The sequence below is a fragment of the Mastomys coucha genome, unplaced genomic scaffold (assembly GCF_008632895.1).
Source record: "Mastomys coucha isolate ucsf_1 unplaced genomic scaffold, UCSF_Mcou_1 pScaffold22, whole genome shotgun sequence".
Lineage (NCBI taxonomy): Eukaryota > Metazoa > Chordata > Mammalia > Rodentia > Muridae > Mastomys > Mastomys coucha.
Genome location: NW_022196905.1, coordinates 161,503,993 through 161,531,987, shown reverse-complemented (window position 1 = coordinate 161,531,987; position 27,995 = coordinate 161,503,993). Strand labels below are relative to the sequence as shown.

General features: G+C 42.7%; 1 long non-coding RNA gene across 2 annotated transcripts; it reads left to right on the top strand.

The window, feature by feature from the left end:
- On the top strand, positions 1 to 27,995 carry LOC116071187. Of its 2 annotated transcripts, XR_004110753.1 has the most exons (4): positions 12 to 50; positions 16,323 to 16,503; positions 26,573 to 26,836; positions 27,649 to 27,995. It is a non-coding gene; the product is annotated as an uncharacterized LOC116071187 (long non-coding RNA). The 2 variants fall into 2 exon arrangements; XR_004110754.1 differs by lacking the exon at positions 16,323 to 16,503 and having other exon boundaries at positions 1 to 50.

Sequence of the window (27,995 nt, the reverse complement as noted above, 5' to 3'; positions counted from 1 at the left end):
CCTGAGATGAACCCAAACACTAAGACACTGGGTGCCACTAAAATGAGCAGGTAAGTGGTAGAGAAATGAAAGAGAAAGAGAAACAGAAGAATGTAGGCACAATGAAGAGAGGCAGAACTGGAGACTTGGTGGTAATGAGGAACAACCTGATGTGAGTAGCCAGTGGTGCCACTTGACACCATAGTGGGGTCCTGGCCTGTGCTGCTACTGGGGGCCACATCTGGGTTCCTAAGTCCATGGCTGACCCTGGTCTCAGGGGCTTGGGTGAGTTGGCCCTGAGGGTGTGAGTGTTGGCCAGATGGTCCTTCCACTTGTCTGCTGTGAGATGGCATCAGGAAGGATCACCTCCCCTCCTGTTTGTCTTCAACACAGGCAGTAGGCTGGAGAGATAGCCCCAAGGGGGCTAGGAGAGCAGGAGAGCTGTCCCTGCCCCTCACCTACTGCAGAACTTGGGAGAATGGGCCCTGAAACTACCCTGAGCAGTACAATAGAGCTGACCCTCATGGTAGGGTCATGGGTAGTCTGGAGGGCATGAGAATTGGAGTGTTGGTGGGCTGGCCAACTCAAATACCACTCAGACCCAGATCCAGGGCTTTGAATTGGCCCACCTCAATATCTACCCCATTGATGAACTGCTAGAGTACATAAAGGAGTCAGTTCTACAGGATCCAAAATTACAGGATCTCTATGACACAGGGCAACAACAGAATATCCAAGAGCAGCCCCAGTAAGGCTCCAGTATTGATAGAGTAGCGCATGCCAGAGGCCTCATACCAGACCAATGAGTCATTACAATGAACATTTGCAAGCAAAAAAGTGTGGACAACAGGATATACTGTGGGACACACTGCAGCTTCGACAATGAGGTTTTTCTTTCTCTCTCTCAGAGATGTGGCAAGGGTGGAGGGTGGGTATGGGGGGGGAGATAAGTAGGATTGGGGTACATGATGTGAAATTCACACCAAACCAGTAAAAATTAAAAAGCAACAACATTTTTAAAAATGAGTTAGTTTTTTGAATATGTGCTGGCCTTCTCCTCCTGGCTCTTATGGTCTCTCTCTCTCTCTCTCTCTCTCTCTCTCTCTCTCTCTCTCTCTCTCTCTCTCTGTGTGTGTGTGTGTGTGTGTGTGTGGTGGGTATGGGTGTATATATGGAAACCATAGGTCAACATTAAATGTCTTTCTCAATTGTTATCCACCTTATTGTTTGAGACAATAAGATCCCTCCTTGATCATTAAGCTCATAATGTAGACTAGATTGGCAGGCCACCTGTCACTGAGCTGGGGCCCTTCTTCACTGTGCTGGGGTTATAAGTGTACTACCATGCCTGGCTTTTTCACATTGGTGCTAGGGTTTGAACTGAGGTCTCATACTCATATGGCAAGCACTTTACCCACTGGGCTGCCTCCCCAGCCCTGTAATGTTAGGTTGAAGGGCTTTTGTCCATTATAGGACAAATCATGCGTCAGAATTAATGGTATTTGCTATTCAGTTCCACTACAATTTAAGTCATGTCAGTTTATTGGATTCAAACAATGACTCCATGTTTCAGGTAGATTTACTGATTATTTTGTCTGAATAAATACTAAGCAGAGCCAACAGTATGCAATTGTATACCAGTTACAAGTTACTAAGTCTTCCTTAATTGCATCACAAAGTTCTGGCAGCTTAGATGCTTTTTTTTTCTTGTCTAGGAAGTTTGTTGTCTTCTCATCCAGTTGCTTTGTATAAATATCTATTTGTATGAGTTTTTTCTTTTTGGGTCCTCATGCCATTTGGGCCAGCTGCATTGCTCCATGTTTCAGCAAACACTGGTGGGCTTCTCCAAGCCTAAAGCAGAGGCTCACTTCTCAGATGTGACCTGGAAAACACAAAACACAAGAGTCCGTGTAAAATTTGAGAAACGGCTGAGCAATGCCGCTGCCATCTCCTTGATTCAATTCCTTTCCTTTTAGTAGGCCGTCTAAACTCTTTTGTGTATAGTTACCACAGAAGCAAATATCTCTTGTATTTTTCAGAACTTACTGCCAGTGCAATCCTCAAAAGTCACGAGGCATTGTGATTTAGTTTCAGAAAACGCCTTCCTTCTTTTCAGTCTCAGATGCAGGGACTTTGCTGAATCGTCCTGGCATGTGGTTGGAACTCTGCACAGGTCTAGTTCTTTCTACTCTGTTGGAAAATACACAAAATCTAGTCCCCGTTTCATTTTCATGTGTCTACATCCCAAAGCTTCCCCCCCGCCCCCCTGCCGAGCCTATCCTCTTAATACATGGGCCTTTTTATTAACCTTCTTGGAGCTTCTGAATCTCCGAGGCTGAAGTAATGATAGCTCTCATGAGATATTTTTTTTAAAAGAGAATGAATGAGATAAGGGATTTAAAAGTGCACTTGATATAGTGAAGTTTTGTCTCCTCTTATTTTCAATAGAATTTGAAAAATTGAAATCATGCTTATCATTTTCAATCATATTTAATAGCATGTCATTTTATACCTGTCTCCTCAGAAATATCAGTTGCCTCAGTCTCAGAATGGAGATTCCCTGTGTTTAACCTTCTACAGTTCTCTGCTGTGTTTTATAGAAGGGATGCTGATTTATTTTGTAGCTACTCAGTAATCTTAATTACTTAGTCATAATCAGGAAGTAATTTGAAATGAAGCCACCAGTGTCCAGTGCTGGCTACCCAGTTGTCCCCTCTTAGCTCTTACATTTTGTAAATATCCGGGTCCGGTTTTGTGTGTTAGGCTATCAAACTTAGTCAAACTTAGATGGGTAAGTTGTACCTTTGTAGATTTAACTTCTCATGGTCATGGATTTTTGGTGGTCCTTTTATGAGATTTTTTTTTCCATTTGTTCAAGAGGAAACATGATTGTTTTACAGTGATTTAAAGGAATAGTCAGCTTAAAATGAAGGCAAGGATTACAGTCTGCAGCTAAGAGTATCCCTGCTCAAGCCATTAAGTTAGCCAGCACAAACTTGCTTTCCACTTAGCTGGATACATTTTTTTTTTTTTTTTTTGACCAAGAACAAAATCACAAGATCTTAAAAGCAGGACTTTCATATTCCAAGAGAATAATTATTTGATAGTTTTCTCATAGATAAACAACACATAATAACTACACGAACATCAAATATTCAGATAATCTCTCCTAGTTTTAAAAATAGTTTCACATGTTTTAATCATTTGGACACATGAAATGACTGTCGATTCTGAGAGATTGACAAAGCTTTTTTTTTTTTTTTAATTGGATTTTCTTAAGTGCAAGCATTTTTGCTGGGGAAATTTTTACTTACATGATTCAAATGTTCCATAAATTTCAGCACCACATGAACATTTTTGGTTAATGAGTTATAATAATCTTTCAGTATGTGTTTATTGCAAATGAAACATTTTGTAGATATCCGGGTCCGGTTTTGTGTGTTAGGCTATCAAACTTAGTCACACATGATGTCTCTTTATTACTTTTAATTATGGTAAGTTCCTTAATGTAGATTATATTCTGCTGACACATTTTAAGTGCACATCACAGTATTAACCATGGGCAGAGTTGTGGTAAACAGAGGAACTCTAAAAGTGTGTGTGGTATGTCATGGCCACTTTCTCTTTGCTCCATAGCAGCTTCTCTTTCCTCTCTCTGGATACCTGTCACTACCAGTTTACTCTGTCCCCATGACTGTTGATTTTACACAAGCAGAGTTCCAAAGTCTTTGTGGACCAGTCATAGTTTGTGACTGTTTTAATTCACTTTGCATCCTACCCACAGGATTCATCCATGTTCAGTGAGATGAAATCTGGGTTCCAAGAGGTATCTGCATTGACATGCCCACTATATTGCAACTGCCAACTTAAGTATCTATTTGCAGACAAAATGGATGAGGAAAATGTGCTATTTACATACAGTGCAGTTGCTCAGACTCAACAGCAGAAACATTCCAGATTTTTTTCATACATTTATGGATTTCCTATAGTTACATATATACACTTTTGTCTTTCAAATATTTTGAGACAGTTTACATGAATACATATGGTTTAACATATGTCAGAGGAGATTGGAAAAGTAGATCATTGCATGTGAAAAGAACTCACAAGGCCTCCTATGGTAGAATAATATTACATTTTATGTGTGTGTCACTCTTTTTTTGTTGACTCACTGATGGCTGTTTAGGAGATCTGTGCAGACAAGTGTAGCAGCTTGTGTTAATATTGGATTCAGTGTCTGATGATGCCATTTACTAATGACCAATAACAGAAGCAACACCACCACAACTTAAAAGTTATGTACTTAATCATTTCCAATTGTCTATACCCTCTGCAATAAGTCACCCTCGTGAACTTGAATCCTTTATTCTACTAATAATATTTACACTAAATATGTACTCAAGCCAAACAAAACAAAACAAAATGACCAAATAAGCAAAACCCTGGAAAAGTCCACAATGAATGCAAAATAACTTTCTGTTTGTGTTCCCCATTCAATTGACAAATCAAATTAGATGTTTCTTCTTAGTCTGGTATCTAATTTTTGGAGATGCTCTGGCATATTTTCTTTTTATTGTTTATCATCTTTACTTTAAGATCATTCCAGAGTTGCTTGTGATAGTTGTATAGTATTCTACTGTGAGAGACTTACAATATTCCAGTCACCTACTAGAATGCATTAAAGTAGACACTAATCTCCCATTATTACAACAGGGCTGAAGTGAACATTACTGTACATCGACCATCGCCCACTGTCATATTAGGCACTCTTCTGTTGCTTTGATGAAATACCACACTCAGAAGTGACTTATGGAAGAAAGAGTTTCTCTTGGCTTATAGTTCAGAGAAACAAGAGTGCATCATGGTATGGGGGCATGGCAGAGGGGGCAAGAACCTGGAGATAATATCTCGAACCATACCCACAGCCAGGAAATAGAGAGTTAGTGAGAGAGAGAGAGAGAGGAGGAGGGAGAGGGAGAGGGAGAGGCAGAGGGAGAGGAGGAGGGAGAGGCAGAGGGAGAGGAGGAGGGAGAGGGAAACGGAGATAGAGGGAGAGGGAGAGGGAGAGGGAGAGGGAGAGGGAGAGGGAGAGGGAGAGGGAGAAGTGAGGCATGGCTCTAATCTTTCCCAACCTACCTTTGATGATGCACTTCTTCCATCAAAGGTCCACGAATCTATGGCTCCATGCACTCAGGTCCCACAACTTCCCCAAGTTTCTTCCAGTGTTCTTTATCTAGAACCAATGGCTTTCTCCATCTAGTAGGAGGGCAACCAAGAACAATTCCAAACCCTGTGTTTTTTGTAGTGGTGGTGGGGCACCTCTCTGATTCACGGAGAAGTGTCTGGTCCCTGGCACTCAGATGTAACAATCTGTACCTTCTGAGGATTACACTGCCTACCTGTGGAGGCTTTTATTAAAACTCCTTTAAAAACATTGTTCTAGTTTGCTTACAAACCAGTAGACTTCCATAAGGCTTCTTCATAATCCTTCATTTTTGTTGACCTCATCTCTTACTTTCGAATCTTGAGCTGGTTCCCTTTCTCTGAAGGGAATAGATTTATATATCAGAGAAATATGTGAAAGCTAAAAGAAGCAGTCAAGAGCACAGAGAGTTTCTTCTGAACCAAAGCTTTCCAGAAATGCCATCCCTTACTATTTTAGAAAATTGATGACTGTAAAATTAAAAGAATGTAGGGTCTCGGGCACACACTCATCCGTCGGTGCTAGAGAGTCCTGCAATTATACACGTGGTGCTTTCAAGGAAGCAGAATATTGGTGATGATGTCCTTTTTCCGTGGCAATCTGTTCCGAGGTGTGAAGTAATTCCCACTCTCACATGCTGCTGCATTTGCATGGAATGTAATTTGCCTTCAACTTTTTCTCCTTGGGAGGCTAATTCCTCCCTTGAGAATAATTTCAGTTATCTCTTTGAGCTCACTAGAGAAGACCAGCATGAGCTCCTGAAGATTCAATATGTGTTTGGACTTCCAAGTCTCATCTGAGATGTGGGAGCTTTCTCTGGCACAGACAAGGGGAAGAGATTCAACAGGGCTGCCAGTTGGCCAGCCCTGCTCCGAGTCATTATCACCAAACCTGGAAGAAAACCACAAATCTGTTGTGGAAGTAAAAGGCAAATCTGTTTTCCTAAAATCCCATGGCATGCAGTTGTTATCCCTCCAGAGTGTACTCGCGCCTCGCTGCACCTGGAATATTAATTGGTTGAGCGAAGTTCTGCCTTTTTTGCAGCAGCTCCGCCTACCCCAAGTCTACTACAGATCCACTGTGTTCAGGTTTTGTCATTGTACCAAACAGTTGGACTGTGAGCTTTTCATTTACCAGGAGGTCTCCCCTTAGGAGACTCTGGGAAGCCCAGGGAAAATGACCTGGCTGTAGGGACATGGTATTAAACCAGAGTTGAACAAAACTGCCACCCAAGCCATGGGGAAGCATGTCTTTACAGAGGTGGATGAAGGAGGACTTGGCCCATTCACTTGCAGGTCTCATGGGAGCTAATTACCAGAAGAGAAGATATAGCGGGTGCCACCTTGTGCCCGGCAGTGGATGGCAAGACAAAGCCCAAGTGCATTTAATTGCTTCATCCTCGTCTTACTTCAGCCTGCGTGTAAGGCTCATTTTCTTGAAATCAATTGGATGTCAAGCCTTAGCACTCCTAGTGTGGCATAGGCAGCCAGAGAGGCAGGGGCAACTATGGGTACTGGCACAGCCCTCAGGCTGGCTGGAATTCCCTGTGCAGGACACATAGAGTTTGTCTCTAAGGTCTAATCTCCATGCTTGTCCCCAGGGCTTCAGGAGTTCACTTTTCCACAAGACCACAGATCCTCTGATTCTGCATCTGCAGGACCTCTTTAAGATTTCCCAGTTCTTGCACTAGAAGTTTCCTTGGCTTCTTGGGGGTTTTGTCTTACCAGCATTTAAGTTCAGCCCCCAAGGCGAGTTGGTCAGTGCAGTGGGCTAGCCTTCTGCCTCCTGCTTCCAATGCAAAAATCCTGTGGTCATTTGTCCCCAGTGTTGGAACAACCCAATCAGTAGGTGCTTTTGAAAATCTATTGCACTGTAGGGTTGAAGAAAGTTTAAGTACTGTGCATCAATGGACTGATCCTGTTTTGATTAGCACTTGTCAAGAGATTTATTTTTAAAACTTGACACTTTCATTTATGCTCAGATATTTTTACAGACCTATTGTATGGCCTCTAAAATATTTGTTTTAAGATTTATTTTTATTTTAAACTATGCCCCTGTGTATCTTAAAGGTTTGAATTAATTTCACGTCTTTCGTTGTTGATTGCTTGCTTTTTCTGAAATGCATCGAACTTTTTTTTTTGAAATCTAAGAAGTAGGGTTTTGTCTATTATAATTTGAAATAGATTTTTCTTGCTTTTAAAAGATGTCTATAATTTGATCTATAATAGAGGAATAAAACTAGAGTTTATTATTAAAACAAATTATGGAAGCCAGCTTTGATGATGTTGGAGAGAATAGTTTAGCATTTGCAAAAAGTAACCCAGCAATTTTACATCACAGTTATAGAGGACAGAGTTTAAGAGTTCAGAAATGTGGGGAGAAAGGGGTTGTCAAGGGACTTCACTGTGGGAGTTAGATGGTGTCTTAGTTTGGGTTTCATTGCTGTGAACAGACACCATGACCACAGCAACTCTTAAAGGACAACATTTAATTTGGGCTTGCTTACAGAGTCAGAGGTTCAGTCCATTATCATTATAGCAGGAAGCATGACAGCATGCAGGCAGGCATGACAATGGAGGAGCTGAGAGTTCTCTCTCTTGTTCCAAAGGCAACTAGGAGACTGCTGTCTATGCAGGCAGCTAGGAAGATGGTCTTAAACCCACACCCATAGTGATGCACTTCCTCCAACAAGGCCACACCTACTCTAACAAGGCCACACCTCCAAATAGTGCCAGTCCCTGGGAAAAGCATATTCAAACCACCACAGATGGGTTCATTTCAGCCCTGTTAGTAGGACTTTGGAATACAAGCAGCAGCGCATGCATGGGCATGTAAAACTCGTCTCATTCAATTCTGTCTGGAAAATGAATTAACAACTCATTGATACATGAAAGAAAAATTAGTTGTAATATTATAAAAACTAATAAAAGAAGTAATTACTGAGCAATAAAGAGAAAAAGTAGAGAGAGAGAGAGAGAGAGAGAGTATAACAGAATAATGAATAAGCTGAAGACCTCCCATGGCTGTAGTGTCTCCAGTTGCCAGAGTGATATGACATGACATCCAGCTTGCTCAGCAGTGGTGGTGCCTTACTGGAACAGTTATTCAACCTCCCTTCTTTCCTGTTGTAAATTATAAAAAATGAGCATATTCACCATAATTATTAATTAAGTAAATCATTAGAAAAATTTCTTATAGTAGTATCTGGCATGTGGCAACTATTCAACAACTACAGGTAGATTTCACAAGAGTAGATGCTGAATATCTTCTAAGTTAGCAGAGCCTAGATTCCAAGGTGTAATTTTAGACTAGTCAGTTGACTCTTTCCTTTATTAGAAACAGTCTTTTTAGAATTAGAAACAGAAACTCTGGCTGGCATAGGATGGGTTTTGATTATTCAGAAGTTAAGCTTTTATCACTGTGGCATTAGGAGATTGTAACAGTCTCCCTGGAAGCATCACAGAGCTCTGAAGTGCTAGGAAATAGCCACCATCAGTCCTTCACTTCTCTTGTATGGAGTCAAGGAATGCTGCAGAACTGATGTCTCCCCTGTGTTAGCCTGCCCAACAGCAAACTTGTTGGATAGACATTTTAGCTAAATTGGTGAGCTCCAGGCTCATTGAGATATTATTGTCTCAAAAATAAGGAAGATACCTGACGGTGATCTCTTGCTTCTACATGCACCTTTACATGTGTACACACATACCAGAACATACATATACATATAAACAGGTGGAATATGTAAACCTGTGTATACATACATACACAGAAAGACACCGGAACACACAGCAGAGAGACACATTATAGCAAAGACAGCTTCATCTGACACAGGATAAAATGGCGAAAGGAAGTTATGAGCAACATCTAACAGAAGGTGGTGGGTCTGGTGCCTGGGTGAGTTCAAAGGGCAAAGAGTTAGTTATGGTAAGCCGTGTGATAAATTTAATAAGTAAAGTCTGATGTGCAAAGAAAGCTTCCTGCTTCTACTCTTCCAGAACTCCTTCCAACTTCCTTTTCCTCTTTGGCTGGACATCCTGGATCACTTTGAGACACTGATGAGGGATAGAATTCTCCCTGCAGAGATTCACATATGCAAATCCTTACTTGGAGTCCAGAATGATGTTCATCTTCAGAAACCCTTCCCCACATCCATGAGACCTTCTCTGCACCTCAAATGACAGTTCTTGATCCTCCAGCAGGTGCTAAGTTTGTTTTTGCATAGGTTCATCCCTTGGATATGGTTTCTGGGCTGTCTTCCAAGCTTCTGTAGTATTCCCTGGCCTCTGGCCAACAGCAGCCACACTGCTTTGCACATTTCCTTATCAGAACAGGCAATAAACAAACGCCCAAGCACCAGGCAGAGCAAAAGCTCCCCTTACTTCATTTTCATATGATCTCTCAGTGTCCTCGGGAAACAAACCTGTCTCTGAGAGCTGTTTGGAGCAAGGTGAAGGGACACACAGAAAGCAACCCATACTTTAGCCCTCATGCTCAGACTTTGCATCCTGAGCCCATGTGGATGACAGCAGAAGAGTCTTGATGCTCGCCAAGATTTGGATTAGTTAACCCACTGAGGAGGCATCACTCACATCCTGCTTCTCACAGGCAGCACACCAAGCAAAGCAGCTTAGCTTTTAGATCTTCCATAAAAGTTCAAGTAAGAGATTAGTTTCACAGAACACTATGGTTAAGGCCCTGATAATCCCAAACTGGGCAAGTTATGGCAATGAGCATTTATTGGGCACCAAGTGCTTGCTATCAGTCTACATTGCATGGCTCTCAGGAACTCTGTGAGGTAAGGGTAGTTATTACCAGTTTCATAAGGGAGTCTATTAACACAGCTGGATTTAATTCAGAATATATAGTGTTACCACACACAAGGGTAACTTTTAACTTGTTATTTGAGATGCTTCAGCTTAGGTGCCCCATGAAGCATGACTGCAATTGCAGGGAGTGTTCTGATCTAAATCTTCAGTGTCCACAGGATTCAGATAGAAATAAAGCCCATAGTGAATGTTCACAGAGCTTCAGATAACATCAAGGGTCCTGCTGAAATGTAGACTATGAGCCACCCATGCCACATTCTGCAGAAAAAAATTCTAGACAACTTATTTGCCCATGTCCTGAATTTTTCTGTGAGGCAGATTGCAAGTGTGGTGGGCTAACTTGACCACAGAGTAGCAGTCGCACTATGGAACAGTTGTTCCTCGCTGCTTTTAGCAAGGTTTACAGTGAGAACTGTGAGGGAGAGAAAAAAAGCAGGAGGCACTTAGAAAATCTGCAAGACGGCCAGGCAGAGAGTGAGTGTGGACAAAGTGACTGTGACCATTGAAGAGGCGATTAGGGTTCTCTCATGTGCCCCTTTGTGGTGTTCTCAATGGCCTCACAGAGATTTTCAGTGGTTCAATTGGCATTTTAGCTTCCTGGTGCCTTCCTTTCTTTCATGGACTGGGATAGAAAACATTCTAGTTGATTCCAAGGGTCTTCTGACCTAGTTTCCACTGTAGTAGAGAATTGAAGTGGGAGTCCTCAACAGACCCAAGATGACTGCATGTTCTGAGGGAGGAGAACATTGTCTTTGAAACCACTTAGATTGAGGGGTGTTTGTCACCTCATTGCAGCCAAACTGATACTACTTGATAAGTCTTCCTATCCTAGCGTTAGTGTAGAGCACACAGCTTCCTGTCTGGCTCATCACTGGCCTAACAACATGGGCATTGACAGTGTCTTTTGGCCCTGCAACCGGAATCATCACTCGACCGATGCTCTGCCTCACAGTGGGAGGGGATGGTTCGGAGAAGAACACGAACCTGCGCCATTCCTGTGTTTTAATGTAGGAGTTTCTTCACCTTTTCCCCAAGGCATGAGCTGTCTGGCAGCATGAGGAGGATAGGCTGCTATGACAGACGGTCGTCCACCCTAGGGGTTTCTTTTCTCCTCTAGATAGTGTCTGGCCCTGCCTTGGGGTGCCTTCTTCACCTGGGAGGAGTAGGCTCTTGCTGCTTTTTCTGCTAATCAGAGTTGGAGGATATTCACTGCGTAGATTAGGGGGGGATCAGGCTATTTTCTAGGAAATGACTCTCTGTCAGGATAAAATAGAAGGAAACAGAACGTGGGATGGAAACAGAGTGTCCCTTACCATCATGTGTCACATGATTCCTGAGTACCTCAAAAGAAGTGTCCCTTGACTCATAAAAATTCATGAGCAGAAGAACGAAGGGCCCTAAACAATAAGTTAGGGAGTGCCGGCATTGGCGGCTGACAGTGGTTGATGATCAGAGGGTGGATACGACATGCCCTCAGAACGGACAGAGCTCCTCCTCATGTGGGATTCCAAATTCCTGAAGCTCCTTTTTAATCTTTGTCTCTCTAAACTGTTTCTATAGTTTTAAAACTGTTTTGAGCCCTGGCCCTGCCACATCCGTTTTTCTTTATCTTCAATATTAAGGAATTCCTTCTGATTTTGTCCTATGTTCGGTAGAGGAATGTTGTGCCATCCAGATGCCTGGGGAATGCAGAATGCAGACCTTTGGGGTTAGTTGTGTTCTGATTTCCTTGGAGAGTGGGGGTGTGAAGGCGGGTCTGAGACTAAGGGTAGGGCTGAGGTGAGGGTGGGGTGCAAATGTAAGATGAAGTTTAAGCATGAAAGGCAAGATGAGGGTGAATGTGGAGGTCAGGTAGTGTTGTCAAGGCATGCGAATCCAAGGGTCACAGCTCCAGGGGACTACGCAGTTGTGAGAATTCTTCCTGGTACCTCTCTCCTGTGCTGTTTACACCATGGAAATTGCCATTTCTTCAGGGCCACGAAGAAAAGCCCCTGTGTTCTCTTACTTTGTCTGTGTGGGTCCCCTGCCTCCACATTTCCTTTTGTCTCTACCTCTTAAATGCAGCCTCCATTGTTCTGTGTCTGTAATTGTCCTTTGTCCATCCTTTTCTGGGTGGTTGTTTTTCTTCTGTCACTCTCAACAGCTTTAATCACCTGGGCTATGTGGCTATTTTTTGTCTTGAAATCTCTGATGTCTTTGTATTTCAAAGTGTGTCGAAGTTATTTCTTATATTTTCTTAATATATCACAGGAAGAACAAGTTACTGTTTGATAGTGAGGACTGCCAAAAGTAGGACAACGGGAGAAGGAATTCCTTAATATTGAAAATGAAGAAAGTGGATGTGGTGGTGCCAAGGCTCAAACCAGCCTGAAAACTGGAACTATGGGAGCAGGTTAGAGAGACTAAGATGATGTGCACAGGAAGTAGCTCAAGGCTGCCTGTTGAGCAATAAATTAGAGACACTGCAGCCCCAAGTAGCCTAGTTCTCTAGTTCTTCATCCTGACAGAAAGTGATCACACACATGCACTCACACACATACACATGTAGCTGCAGAGATCTGAACTATCTTCTTATAAATGGGTATATAAACCTGCATCTTAATATAGTCTGGAAAAATTTACATCAAAATGCTAACTGGATCTCCTTTCATTGAGGTATGCTGTTAGAATGGAGAGTGGTACATAGAGATATTTATTTATTTATTTATTTATTTATTTATTTATTTATTTATTTATTTATTTTTGCTTCTCCATCTCTGTTTTTCCCTCTCTGTCTCTCCCTCTCTGTCTCTGTCTCTCTCTCTGGCTTTCTCTGTGTGTGTTTGTTAGCATATGGTGACAGATGTGTGTCATGCTTGTGAAGGCCTGAGGTTGACACTGGGATTGTCCCCCAATTTCCCTCCACCATATTTATTGAGGTAGAACTTAACCTAGACTTTACCAATATGGCTCATCTGGTAAGCCATCCTGCTGCTGAGACACCTGTCTGCCTCTGTAGCTCTGTGATTACTGGTGGTTGCACACCTTGCTGGTGCCAGTCCTCAGGTATTAACTATTGTCATCTCCAAAGCCTGAAATTCCATGTGTGTATTTCTGCATGTATTATTCATACTGTATTAACATTTACATAGCATTAGTTTAAAACTCAAGAAATTGTGCCATCCATTAACTTGGAAAAACCATAAATGTTATTTGATGAACCCGAACACTCAGGAGGGTGAGACAAAAGCGTTACAGGTTTCAATCCGGACAACACAGTGAGATGCTATCTCTAACCCCCCAAAGCATACAACAAAATAAAGTAACCTATTTTCAGCTGGCAAAATTAAAATGCTAAGTGTTAATCAACCAACACGGTGGCACTAGGGTCCCCTAGGATCATGACATAATGGGAATAGAGTAGTCCTGTGGAGTTAAACACCGGCTCTATGAAGGGTGGTGGGGTTGAATTCTGGGGGCTGAACATGCAATTTTATGAATAAAATTTCATTAGGATATGAAAATAAAACCACAAAGTTTCACAGTGTAAGGAAGGAACCCGGTAATGTCCTGGTGAAATATATAAGTACTTAGCTGTTGTCCTCAGACTAAAGCAGAGCTCAGCTCTATGCTTTCCAAAGACAAAAGTGTTTGCAGTGGCACAAAATGAAGAAAGTGCAAATCCAGAAAAATGACTGGTTGCCATGATCTTTTGTAAGTCTGTCGTATCTTCGTGGTGGTAGATGTGCATCACCTTGGAATATGAGTTCTTGCCATCACTGAATGAAAGTCCATCTTACTGAGTTACTCAGACGTATGTATGAATCCTTGTGGGTAGAGTGGCCTTCGACGCCCAGAGTTCCTCTTCTGCTATGGCTTCTTAGGCCATGAACACATGGAGAGGAAGACGGCAGCCCAGTGTGACCCAGGAGGTGCTGTGAGCTGGAGCTGCGTGCTCAGCAATATGCCCAGCCCCAGGACCTGGTGCCGTGGAGAGAAATAGATGCAGTGTTTCCATGTTCAGGCTTTACTAAGAAGCTCTTGAATAAAAAGTAAAACCTGCTTCCCCCCACTTCCATATGTCACTGTCAGTGTGTGCTGACTTGCTGTCTGAATACTAAATCTCATCCTCTTTCCCTGGAAGAGTTTCTAATGTTATTTGAAATTAATAGATTCATTCATTCATTCATTCATTCATTCATTCATTCACATTCTCTCTGTCTTGGTCTCTCTGTCTCTGTCTCTGTTTCTGTTTCTGTCTCTGCCTCTCTCTCTCTCTCTCTCTCCCTCTCTCTCTCTCATAGCAGTTTACTTAACAATAGCTCTCAGGGTGCAGGATAAATGCTTCTGGTTTAATGACATTTATTGTGAGATCCCAGCATAAATTTGCAAGTGGTTTCTACTGGGAAGTTTTTTTTTCTCTTTTTAAAATAAAATTTGTGCTAACTGGAAGGAAGTAGTATGTAACACAAAGGAAACACTTTCCCAGCCCACTGGTGAGCTGGTGGAACTTTTCCCATGTGCTGTCACTCAAAGTGAGGCCCAATTTCTTGAGGCAAATGTCCTCAGCCATTCGTCCAGCAGCAAAGTTGGAACGGAGAAATCCTCAAAGTGCACGGTGCAGGCGAGTCTGCGATTTACACGACGATTAAAAGCGAGTCTGGGATTTACACGTAGATCTCTTCCCTGTGACTGGAAACATGCTACATTCAGAACACTCATAAATAGTAACTTACTAAATGAATACCACACCACCTTGGAAGAGACTTTAGGAAATATCCCCCTCAGATTTGGAGAATGACCAGGAGCCATTGGCTTCCTTCCAGAACCTGAGGTTCAAACCCCAGTAGGGAAGCTTGAGGATTTGTGTCAGAGTACAGAGTAGAGTGTGGCTCTCCTGATGCCAGCCCAATGGCCATTTCTTGAGAAATGTTGTAATTGTTAAATAAGATGTACATCACAGTTTCACCTCTGCCTCCTAACACAAAGCAGCTCAAGAGACAGAGGGTTTATTTTGGCTCACAAATAGCTCCAGGTTGCAACCCATCACTGCCAGGAAGTCACGGTGGCAGGAGCTTGTGCCAGCTGCTCATATAACATCACGGTTAAGAACAGAGAGAAGTGGAGGCATGTGTATTTACTCGTGCTCAGACTTCTCTAGACTAGAGTCCAGTCCTGATGTGGGAATGACACCATCCCCAGTGGGCAGCACACCAATGAAGGAATACACAATAGAGACAAACCTTAACAGAGATGCCCGCAGGCCAAATTGATCTAGATAACTCATCCCTAATTGAGATTCTTCCCAGGTGATTACATATTATGACAGATTAACAATATAAACTAATCATAATGGGATGCATATTAAAGCATTGAAGTGTATGGTGTATAACCTGAAGCTTCTGAGAAGCAGCTGTGAGCTCAGTGTACTTTATTTAGGTCTAGTTCCTTAGATATAAAGATTTCAGCATCTAACTCACCTAGTCCCTTAGACACCACATATGACCAGTGGCTTTCCATGACCTGTGTCATGCCTAATAATCTAAACAACTCTATCCTAAGGTATGGGACATGCAAAAAAAAAAAATCAGTTCTGAGAGGCCATACGGGATGTCACTATAGCTGGAATCTGAGATGTTCCTGAAGGTTAAGGTTTTAAATAAATCTCCAGGTTATAATGCTACATTGAAGGTTGCAGAGCCCATAGGACACTAACAGGAGGGAGTTGAAGCTTGTCGGGACCCTTGGTTCCAGCCTACTTCTTCCTTGCTCCTGTCTACAGTGTGTGAATAAGCTATAGCCCATGCTCCTTGTTCCAGCCGCCATGCTGTGAGCTACTCCTGCTGCTATACCTCCCCACCATGACAGACTGACACCTCTTAGACCATATGAGCAAGCATAAATGTGTACTTCCTAGAGTCCTTTCTGTTGGGGAATTCGATACAGTGATGAGAAAAATGGCTACTACAGGTGCAGAGCTTCCCCCCCCCCCACCCCATTCATCATGAAGATTACCATCTCCTTTCTCCACAGCTTTCCACCTGGGTGATCTCCATCTGGGCTATTTATTTTGCAGCTTAGGTGTAGAATTTTGAGCCTTAGCTGTTCTGTTTTCCTTTTGCTCTGTCAGACTATTTCCATGTTTCTCATTCATTTAATTTGTAGATGTGAAATGAGATATTTCCCCATCTTAAAAAAAAAAAATCCCGTTTGTTTCATCAACAATACAGTTAATTACACTCATTAGCAACCTTTCCCACTTGGCTGTGTTTACTTCTAGTTTCTATGAGGCGTGGGCCACCCATGTTCATGATACTTTCTCTTCTCCAAATTAGGTAATTGGACTTATTCATCACTGAAAATAAGGCACCCAGCAATCTTTTCATGCACAGCCATCCATGGTTTTCCTCCCATCTGCATGGTCTCCAGCTTACATGGTGGCTATCAACTCCGTTGACTTGAACAGATAAAGCTCAGCGCAGGAACTTTTGGCTCCATGTCACATTGCCCTCACAGGTATCCCCAATGCGTGGCTCAATGGTCGCCATCCTTGGATCACAAACTTGTTCATGATAAAAAAAGGAATAGATTATCAAGTTTGCAGTCTACTGTTAAATTTTTGCTAGAAGGAAACCACAACTTTGCTTTGAAAACACAATTTCTCTCCCTCGTCCAATGTGTATTTTAAAGGTCACAATATTCATAATTCCGTTGATTGAAATTTTTTTCCATATTCTTTTGTTGATTAATGAATTTTACATCACCCACCCCAATCCCACTCATTTTCTAGTCCTTCAGTATCTGCCTCCCATCCAAACCTCCCCCAGCCTCCAAGAAAGGGGGGGAGATTAAATTACAAAACAATAACAGCAACAACAAAAAACAAAGCAAAAATCTCACCGTGAAAACTGCATGTGTCATGGTGTGTTACACAGTCTATCCTTTTGTCCAAACAGCTTCACTTTCAAATATTCACTGCAGTGAGTCATTGGCCTAGTTCAAGGCCCCTGGCTTCTGCTACACCATCAATACTGGACCTTCACTAAGAATTCTCTCAGATATCCTGCTTTTTTTTCTGACTTACGGAGACACTGCAGCTTTGATTCTGTAGGACCAGCCCCTTCAAATGCTCCAGCAGCTCATAGGTTACCTAGGGGCCAGCCTAAGTCCTCGAATCTGGGCCTGGGTGTAACTGAGTTGGTCAGCCTACCAGCTCCCCATGCCCATGCTGCTGAAGTTAGCTCTCCAGTACTGCCCAGGCGAGGAGCCAGGCTAGTCCTTCCATCCCTGGGTTTCTAGGACATTTTGTCATTATTTGTCTTGACAGGGGTTCATGTTGGCTAATTTTTACTTGAAATGTAGTCAGGTTTAGGTTCTAGAATTCAAGTTTTTAAGTACATTCTTCAATGTAACCCTTGGTTACCATTTCTGACCTATTAGTTCAGAGTCATGAGCTACTGTTATTTATGCATCTAATCTTTGTGAGCCTCTCTCTCTCTCTCTCTCTCTCTCTCTCTCTCTCTCTCTCTCTCTCTCTCTCTGGGTATGATTCTATTTCTCTCTCTCTCTCTCTCTGATTCCACACTATAGTTATTCTTATTTCTTCTAGTATTCTTATTTCTTCTTTCTGGTTATAAAATCAGCTATGCTCAGTCATTTCTTCTGATCTTTTTTCCTCAAGGGAGTCTCTTATGTCATCCTTGTCATCAGGTAAATTTTTTTTGCATTGTTCTTTCAATTTAAACACCATACTGCCCCTATAGCATGAACAGTTTATGACTTTAGAGCTTAATAACTTCAAGAAGACTTTTTCTGGCTGACACATATTTGCATATAGTTATGGGCTGTAATGTGGTTGGTGCTTTATCTCATGGGTACTCTAGGTGGTACTTATGATAACAATCATGTCCATCCCCATAGACTTGTATCATTCCATTATGGTGAGAATTCTAATTTTTCTTATTTTTCAATATATCTACACTGCCACAGCACAGAACCCAGTAACTTCCCATTGCTAAAACTCTTCGAGCTGAAAGCACGCTTCCCTCCACAGTCCATTTGATAGACACTGATGTCAACTTCTCATTGATCAAACCATCTGGATTCCAAATGGCTAACTGGTTCACCACTAGAAGGACATAACCCACATTTTAGACTGGAGACTCTCTCCTGTTCCTCCTGTTGAGGGTGACCCTGTGCAGTACACTCATCTATGAATGGTTAACTCTCCTCAGAGGTTTACCCACACTTGTCAGTGTTACCAAGAAGGTAGAAACAGTCCCTGGGCAGTGGTGGCACACACCTTTAATCCCAGCACTTGGGAGGTGGAGGTAGGCAGATTTCTGAGTTCCAGGACAGCCTGGTCTACAGAGTGAGTTCCAGGACAGCCAGGGCTATACAGAAAAACCCTGTCTCAAAAACTTAAAAAAAAAAAAAAAAAAAAAAAAAAAAAAAAGTGAGTCAGCTCAACGCCTGTTCTGAATTTACATTTATGTAGTCAAGTAATCTTTTGCAGATTTGCATGTATGGAATACTTTCTGCACTCTGTCTTTGTATCTGAAGAGGCATGTTCCTTGTTTCATGTATAAAAGATCAGTTGGCTGTCTGAAGAGTTTCTGGATCACATTCATTTCCCATCAAGCTCCTTAGATGTGCTCTCCCATCTTCTTAGGTTTGGGATTTGAGAGTAGGGCCTCCTTTCCCTCCTTTGTAGGTATTTTTTTTTTTTTTGTGGTAGTTCTTAGATACCCCTCCCACCCCTCTGTGTTCTTGAAGTTGAAAACTTTTCCAGGATGTGTTTGGCCAGGACTAATTTTTTTCATCACTTTTCCTGGAACTTAGAGTGTTTGCCATTTGATCTGCCCACTCTGATCACTTTCCAGATACATCAGGTCACTTGGGATGTTTTGCATTGATGAAGGTTGGCTCTGGTGTCTTCAAAGGTGTCTTTGAAGTAAGTAGTTCTCCCCTTCGGCTACTGAGCACCTGAACTATTCCTAACGCTGTTCTTTCTCACTCCTCACCGTTTGACTTCTGGCAACCCTGTCCACTGTTTCGTCAGTGTGTCCAGAATCCACTCGTTGTCACCCATCTTATGGCCATGTTCTGGTATGAACTAGAATTGTTTATCTTAGGATTCTGGGTCTTCAGTGCTTTATCTATATTGTATGTTTAATACTATCTCAAATTGATCCCTGAAAAGCATAAAATTCCTCCTCTTGTGTGGATGGTTCTGCCCTCATCTGCCTTGGCTATATCTCATCTCTTCTCTGTGGCCATGTTTATGGTCCAGGCCCCTCATTGTAACCATTTTCACACACATCCTTGCCTTTTCCATGAATATTTCTACTCTCGAGCCTTACCTTGATGGTGCTTTCTCACCCCCCAGATCCTCTAAGAGCTTTGTTTAGATACCACTTTTTCAGTGAGCTAGCCTTCCCTGGTCCTTGGGCTTATAGTCATAACTCCCCACGTGGATCCCTTCAATTCACTTTCCTATCCCATCTTTCTCTCAGGGATTCCCAACTTGAAACACGCTGTGCTCATTTGTTCTGCTTGTTGCGCACCCTCCCAAGAGACTGCCACCTCTGTTCAGCAGTTCTAGTGCCCACATTGTCCATGCATTGTGTCTTACAATGGGTGGATGCTCTGTGTATTTTCCAGATTAAAATGAATGAGAAGTTGTAAACCAAGCAGCAATGGACTTAGCACATCTGTTTCCTAAGGGTCCAGTTCATATATGATTGTCTGTGTCCCAGGTCTGGATTTAGGAGCCTGTGTGGAAGTTTCTTTTTGAACTCCTGTATGGCTTACTTTTAAACTGTGTGTTTTTCTCCCTTCCTCTGCTGTGTCAGTCTTTAGCCATAACATTCTAAGAATAGTGAGTGTTGCTTTTGATTCTCGTAGCAAGCGGATGGGAGTAGACACAGCAGGCAGTCTTTCCTCTCTTCTCTCAGGAGGCTTCCTTCACAGGTGTGAGGTGCAGTGGGGAGAGAGCAGAGGCCTGGAGCTTCCACCTGCTCCTCAACAGTCTGGGCTCCTTTGCTAATGAGTGTCACCGCAGAGAGAAAATGTCAGCACACAGAAGGATCATCCCAGCCTCCTCTTTTCTCCAAGTGAGATTCAGGTTTCCTTGGTCACATGACACGGGAAATTAAACTGATATCACAGAAGATAATTGAAGTATCCACTGGCTCCTAGCCCCCTTCCAAACAGAGAAGACTCCACATACCCTCCAATCAATACATTGGTGTTTCTCATGGGCTTGCAGAAGCTAGCCGAAAATATCCTCTCTATGATTTGAATTGACAGAGCATGGGACTGCTCTCCTCTCTGGCTCGCCATGATGATTCTCCTGCATGTGTACACTCTGAGATAGTTTCTGTTCTGGGTATAATGTGCTCGGTGCTCAGGTAATTCCTGCTTCATGTCCCCACTGTTGTTACAATGGAAGGCCTGTGCCTTCTCTACTATTTTGTTCCTTTCTGTTAGATACCTGGCAAGACTCAACTAAAGGAGGAGGGTGTATTTCTGCTTGTAGTCTTAAGGTAGAAAGTGGGGAAAGCATAGTAGCAGGAGCTCAAGACAGCAGGGAAAGAGAGAGAGAGAGAGAGAGAGAGAGAGAGAGAGAGAGAGACAGAGACAGAGACAGAGACAGAGACAGAGAGAGACAGACAGAGACAGAGAGAGACAGAGACAGAGAGAAACAGAGAGAGAGAGACAGATAGAGACAGAGACAGAGAGAAACACAGAGAGAGAGACAGAGAGAGACAGAGTCAGAGAGAGAAACAGAGAGAGAGACAGAGAGACAGAGACAGAGAGAGTCAGAGAGAGAGAGAGACAGAGAGAGGCTGCTCCTTAGTCTGCTCTCTTCCTGACATTGCTCACAGTTGGGGTGTTATCTTCCTACCTCAGTGAATCTGGTTTAGAAGTTCCCTCATAGGCATGCCCTTGGTTTGTCTCTTGGGTGATAGCAGACCCCATGTAGTTGACAGTCAACACTAACCACCACATCTTATATTTGGAAATGGGCCACTGTCGTGTTGCACTTTCCACTCACTTCTGAAGAGAATAATAGTGAAAGTCGATATCCATTCTCTCCCCGCTTTGCTTTAGATGCAGCTTCCTTTGCACAGGTTTCTACAAAGGTTTGATCTGGGGATATTTAAAATAGCAGCCTCACTGATTCCTAACCCTCAGGGCTTCAAGCCTCTTCACTCTGGTGTCCCAAGAGCCCTGTCCTTATCATGCCTAACGTGTGTGCTCTACTGTGCATGGGAGCTGATTTTGGCTTGGTTACAGTACATATTCATTTGTCTATAGAATGACGAAGATAACACAAAGCAAGCTGGAGATTCTATGTCATGTTCTAGGAACATATCTGAGGACTAGGTAAGGTTTTTAACCGCTCTCTCATCAGTCAGAATGATAAGGGGTACACACAACTGCTCTCAGTACTGTTAAAAACTTCAGGTCTTTTTGTCCCATATATTATGTGGGACTAGTAAAGAAAAACAAAGGTATAAATCTCCACCCCATATAGGTAAAGCATGACCAGTCTCCCTGTACTTTATGTCTGTATAGGAACTTTAGATAACACAATACTCTCTTTCAGATAACCAGTTCAAAAATGTCACTCAATATTTTATAGTTGCCAAGATGCCAGGTGCATGGGGCCTACTGAGCTTTGCAAATAGTCACGTGCTAAAAATATACTTTACAGGGCTGGCAAGATGGCTCAGTGATTAAGAGCACTGGCTACTCTTGCTGAAGACCCAGGTTTAGCTTCCAGCACCCAAGTGGTGGCTCACAAATGTCTGTAATTTTAGTTTCATGGGACATAATACCCTCATCTGCCCTCAGTGGGCACCAGGTACTCCCATGGTACTTATTCGTGCATGTAGGCAAACACATATACATAAAATAAAAATAAGTGCATCCTAAAATTATCAATGACAAAGCCATAGTCCAGGCATGACATGCTTGGAAAAGAAATATTGAGGCTAAGTAAAGCAACATGGTGGTGGTGAAGCCCCTTGTGTTTAAAGTCTGTTACCATGACAGCATGGTGGTGTGGGTGTCTGTGAGCACCGCATAGCTCCCCAGTCCTGCTCTGGCCTTCTAAAGCTTGTGGAGAACTCTGGGCTGAGCTAGGCGGAATGCTCCTGTTTAGGCTGCATTAGCTCTTCATGTCCTGTGCTGTTCTGGCTGCAGGATGCTCTGTTTTATGAAGATTTCTGTATAGATCCCCATCATTCATTTAAAGGTGACTCTGCACATGCATATGTTTAAGGACTGTAACTATCTGTGGTAGGAATGAAAGGGGTGTTGCTTAGGTGTAGGCACTATGTATTATCACTCTTTGGGAGAAGGCTTCTGCTTAGGCCGCGGGCCTGCCATGCTGTACTGCATTTTCAGATCTGTTCAGTAGATTCTGCGCCCTTTGATTCCTGTCTCCAGGGTATTGGGAAAGGTCTAACGTCTCCAGGTTATCAGTCGCAGGATAACGTTAGACCAAATGAAGACAGAAATCAGCAGAATAATGAGCACTTCAAGACAGCCTCTGTAACACTCTGAACTGCCACGGCCTCAGCTTTATGCCAGGTCATGATCTTCTTGTCAGTAGATCTTTATGTTTGGAGCATGCAGCTAGAACTGCATCTGGAGCACTTATTTATTTTAATGCCACCTGTGCTGTGGCATTTTTCAAAGGCTGGTGGGTAGTCTCTATCACTTGCTTTCCTTCTCACTCCTGGTCATTTCCTAGGACACATCCTGCTGTTATGACTTGAGTGTGAAATGTCCCCCACAGACTATGTGTGTTTGAACACTTGGTGTCTATACTGTTTCTAGAGAAAGCAGAACCTTTTGAAGGTAGGACCTAGCTACTGGAAGTGGGTCACTCGCAGAAAGGTCTTGGGGTTCTGTCCAGTCCTAGCTTCTTGTAGATGCTCTGTCCCTTCTTCATGCCCATAGACATGTTTGCAAGCAGCTCTGTGCTACCCTTACCATAGCAAGTAGGAGCTCCTGGTACAACATGTTCCCTGCCATGGTGGCCTTTAACCAGCCAAAATGGGAGCCAAAGTATATCACCTTCTTTCAAGTTCTCTTGTCAGATATTTGGTCACAACAATGGTAAAAGTGCCTATCATAGACTCTTAAGTCTTTCAAAAGGCAAGTTTTCTTTGACAAATTTGGGCGCCAAGCGAAGGTTTTTCATGTGTGAATAATATTGACTGGTTCTAGTGGTTTTCCTCACTATTCAGACAGTTCATGCGTGTGCTTGTTCTGCGTGCATGCACCTGTCGCCAGAGCTTGTGTTAATGTGTGCATGAGTAAATATGTTTGTAGAGGCCAGAGGTTATCTTCCATGCTGTTCTGAGACAGGATGTCTCACAGGAGCCTGCATTTACCCTTTAGGCTAGGCTATCATACAGCAAGCCCCAGGGTTTTCCCCATACTGGAATTATAACTATCGGACATTATAAAAAGGTTAATTTTTATGTAGCTTTTCGGGACTTAAACTCAGCGACTCAAGTTTGTGCAGCAGATACATTACTGACCGAATCATCTCTTCAACTCCTGCAACAAAATATTTCAAAGTTAGTGGAAGATCTAACTCTAAATTATGAAAGGCTTCAAACTTCTTGGATAGGGACTCTTTGCAGAGTACCACATTGCCTAGGCTCGGGGAATGGACACTCTTCCAGTCTAATTTACACTGCTTCAGTGGGAGGAATGCAAGGAAAATGAGGTTTGTTTCCTGCGTTTAACACAGGCTGATGCAGGTGTGTGTGTGTGTGTGTGTGTGTGTGTGTGTGTGCATGCGTATTCATGTTTTGGGAAGGGGTATCTCTCTGGTGGCCAACCGGAGATGTAAGTAACCTCAAGCTCCTTCTATTTAAACACAATTCCCCTTGGAATCGTGGTGGGTGTGCTCCATGTATGTCTTGGAGCCAGGCCTCAGCTGAGGCCTTTCACTCTTCCCATTGTTCCTGCATCAGTCAGGAGCTGATGGGGCAGGTCCCTAGTCAGATCCTCTTCCCGCCCCTTCATTCTTGTTGCTGGCTGACTTGTGTCACTGCAAATCCATGGGTCCACTTCTCCATCATGTGTTGGGTTATTTGAAGATGGGACCTTTAAAGAGGAGATTAAGTTAAAAGGAGACCCCTAAAGTCATCCATTGTCTAAATGACTGGTGTCTTCATAAAACTCATTAGGACAGAAAACAGAAACACCAGAGATAGGAAGGGAAGTCCCCGTACGGACACACAGAAAACACCATCTATACATCCGGGACGGAGGCCAAAGAGTGTGCTGCATTTGTCCTGAACAGACCCATTCATCTTATTATTCCTTAGGCAATACAGTATAACCACTGTTTACTTAGTGTACATATTGCTTTAAGTATTGAAAGCAACCTAGAAATGATTTAAAGTAAATAAGAAGAAGCACCTCTGTTATATGTAGATATCAACCTAATTTTGGTGAAGGAACTATGTATCTGTGGGTTTGAACACATGCGTTGTTGGGCACGGGGTCCTGAAGTTCTTTCCCCACGATGGTAAGGGATAACTGTGTGGGGATCATTCCTCATAGTTCCTCATATTTATCTCTTATTGTCTTACTTTGGTTAGAATTGATATTTTTGTCACACTGAGATCCTCCTCTCTAGTCACTTTGAAGTCATTAGGTCATCTTCTAGAACATTCTGGGTAGCTTAAGCTTCAAGGAGTTGGTCACGTTTTACAGTTTGCTGTTTGGGAATTTCTTTAGTTATTTATGTGACAAGCTTATTCCCATGTGCTTTTCTGATTATTATGTCTACTATAGAGAGAAGCTATTGGCTTCCTGTCTTTTGTACCCTACGTTTCAACTGACATCCCTTCTTAATCCAAATTTGCTTTCATCTGTTTCTCATAAGTATTCAAACAAATGATCCCATCAACATGTTCCTTCAGTAACATGCTAGAATGCACCCCACATAAGTTTTCTGATTTTCCCTGCTTTATATGCAAAGGAACAAGCACACAAGTTCATGCACATACCTTTCAGTTTTTTCTTTTGTGGAAGTTTCCCAAGGTGATGTACCTCTACCATGATACTTATTCCAGGGCTTTTGTCAGTAGTGAAGTCTTTTGTTCCTGAATCACCAGAGAGCTGAGTACTTCACTCAGTCTTGACCCTTGCTTCTTTGTGGGTTGCAGTCTTTCCCACACCGTTAAAAATCATGTCCCTGCAGAGTTTCAGTGCCCCTGTATGCAGCAGGCTCCTCAGACTGTGTTTTGAACTCCAGCATCGTTTGCCCCTATCTGTCCTGCTTGCTGTGCTTCTACAATTTTCTGAGCATTTGTCCTCCATCTGTTAATCTTTCCTACAGAGTAAAGATTTATTTTTAAAAATAAAACAGAAAGAAACATGCAAGCTGCAGGATTGCTAATATATTAGTGGTTGTTTTGGCCTAAATTTCATTAATGTGCGAATAGTGTAAACTGAGTGTTATATGATGTTTTATAAATTTAACTTCAAATTAAAAAGAAAATACTAAGCTTTTCATTTGCATATCTTTTAATATGTTTGTTAGAAGGCTTCTTCATTATCTCTTTAGAGTGGATTGCTAATTTTATCCCTTTTGGACTTTATTTTCACTCCAAATCTCCCATTATTTTACCAACCCTGTGACCCTCATCTTTAGTTGGTTATCATTGCTTCATACAGCCTGTGACTATATGAGTGTGTGGACATGGTGATAGCTTATTTGGGGAATGAAATCATCCCATTTCAGAGTTTTGCTACTCAGAGAAGCTTTCTCGTTTCTCAGAGTAGCATTTCTGCTTAGTCTGTCTCCTCTCTTGTCTCTCTGCATCCCCTAAGCCTTCCATGAACCCTCAGTAGCAGACCTGCCTCTACTCTATCCAGGTGCTCCGACCGAAGATGCTCACTGTGAACTGACCCTGTGTGGATCCCATCATGATACCAATTAGTATAGGGAAGAAACTGAGTTTGAATTTGGCTGTGTAGGTGACCTGAGAAGGTTACTGTGTTTATAAAAAAGATGCACCCACTACCATAAGAACCCCCTTCCCGCCTCCTTCCTGGTCCAGTGCTGTGCCTTTCCTGACCACTCCATAAATGCAGCACGAAGGCAGCCAGCTGAAGGCAGGATGAAGCTGTCACCAAAAGCCAGATCAGCCCCAACTCTAGACTCCCAGCCTTCAAATTGTGTGAGAGTAATTTTCCATGATTATTTTTTACTTTTTATTCATTTATTGAAGCCATCAGCTAGTGAAGTGTTGTTAAGACAGTCCAACTGGAATAATGCACTCTTTCCAGAAGATTTTCAGTTTATTTCCTTTTAAAAAGCATTTTCAAATCTATATTTTTTAAATGATCAACATCAGAAGTAGACTTTATTGACAGTTATGAAATTCAGTGATAATTTCTTTTAAAACCCATTTGGCTTTTATTGATGGCTCTGAAAGCTTTTGGTAAAAGACTTGCTTTAAATTATAAAAGTTTCTATGTCACATATAAAGTGGTATTTGCACTGTTTTACAAATAAGTAATGGTTTTTATTGATTGTCAGCCTGACAGGACCTTGGACTCACTTGGAGACAAGTCTTGTCTCTGGACATCTCTGTGGAAGATTTTACAGATTAGGTTAACTGAAGCAGGAAGACGCACCCTGAGTTCAGACGTCACCATTTCTTTAACTCGGGCTCCAGGATGAAGAGAAGGAGCAAGCAAGCCGAGCACAGCCATTCATGCTATCTTCTTCAGGACCTTAGACCCAATAGGACCAGCTGGGCAGGAGAAGCAGAGGGAAGGGAGATGCTGAGGTCAGGAGAAGGTGAAGGAATGTGGAGGCTGATGGAAGGGGGAGGCTGATGGAAGGGGGGAGGCTGAGGTCAGGAGAGGTGGAAGCCGGTGTCACTCCATAAAGGCAGGCCTGTTGGCAGCTGGATGCAGCTTCGGGTAGTTATGATCCCAGGTAGGTCCTTAATAGGCATGTTATATTAGTGACTTTTCTGTTGCTGTGATAAAATACTATGAGGAAGACAATTGTTTGGGGTTGGGGTTCCAGAGGGAAAGGAGTGGGCAGCATGACAATAACTCACGTCATAAACCGTAAACAGGAAGCAGAGTGTGAAGTAAAAGAAATTGAATCAGTCTTCTAAGCCCCCAGAGCCCACCTCTAGTGCCATACTTCCTCCTACAAGCCACACCCCCTAAGCCTCACTGAACGTCACCACCAACGGAGCACCAAGAGTTCAAAGGCCCAACAGTTTGGGGATGTCCCATTCATACCATCCTATATGGGTATAAACCAGAGTGGCTGCAGTCAGAACTGGCTACAGGCATGTGTGACTTCAGATTCATGCGGCAGGTAGGCAAGTGCAGCTTCAGGCAGGCTTGGCAGTGGACATATGGGGCTGTTCCTAGTTCATTAGTGGTACGGGCCAATGGAGAGAATACACAGCTCCCTCTGGAAGCGGAAGAGGGATGCTGCCCTGGTCTATAGCCGTATGCTGAGCACTGTTGAGTATCTGAGCACGTGTGGGCAGGGCAGTAACTTGGCCTTTTGTTCTATAGCACAGTTCCTCCTCCCATCTGAGAAAAAAACTTCTTTTCCTTCACTCTTTCCTCTATTTTCATCCTTAGGAAAACATTCTGGATTGATGGATCAACAGATGCAACTCTTCCTACATCTCAGGAAAGAAGATGTGTCCGCAGAAGTAGAACTTCAACAGATTATATCCTATTCCTGACACAATTGTAGCTTGCTTTCTTTCGACTGGAAAATCTGTGGACAAATGTTCCACTGTTCCCAAACCTACACCTTAAGTGTGTGGTGATCCCAGTCCTGTTCTGGGAATAAAACCAGTTCTTAACAAAAATGCCCTGGAATTCAAGAGCAAGTGTAGAATTTTACATCACACACTTTTCTGCTCATGCCACTGAAAGGTCATGTGACATTGGAAATAAAAATAAATCTGAATTTAACTTGA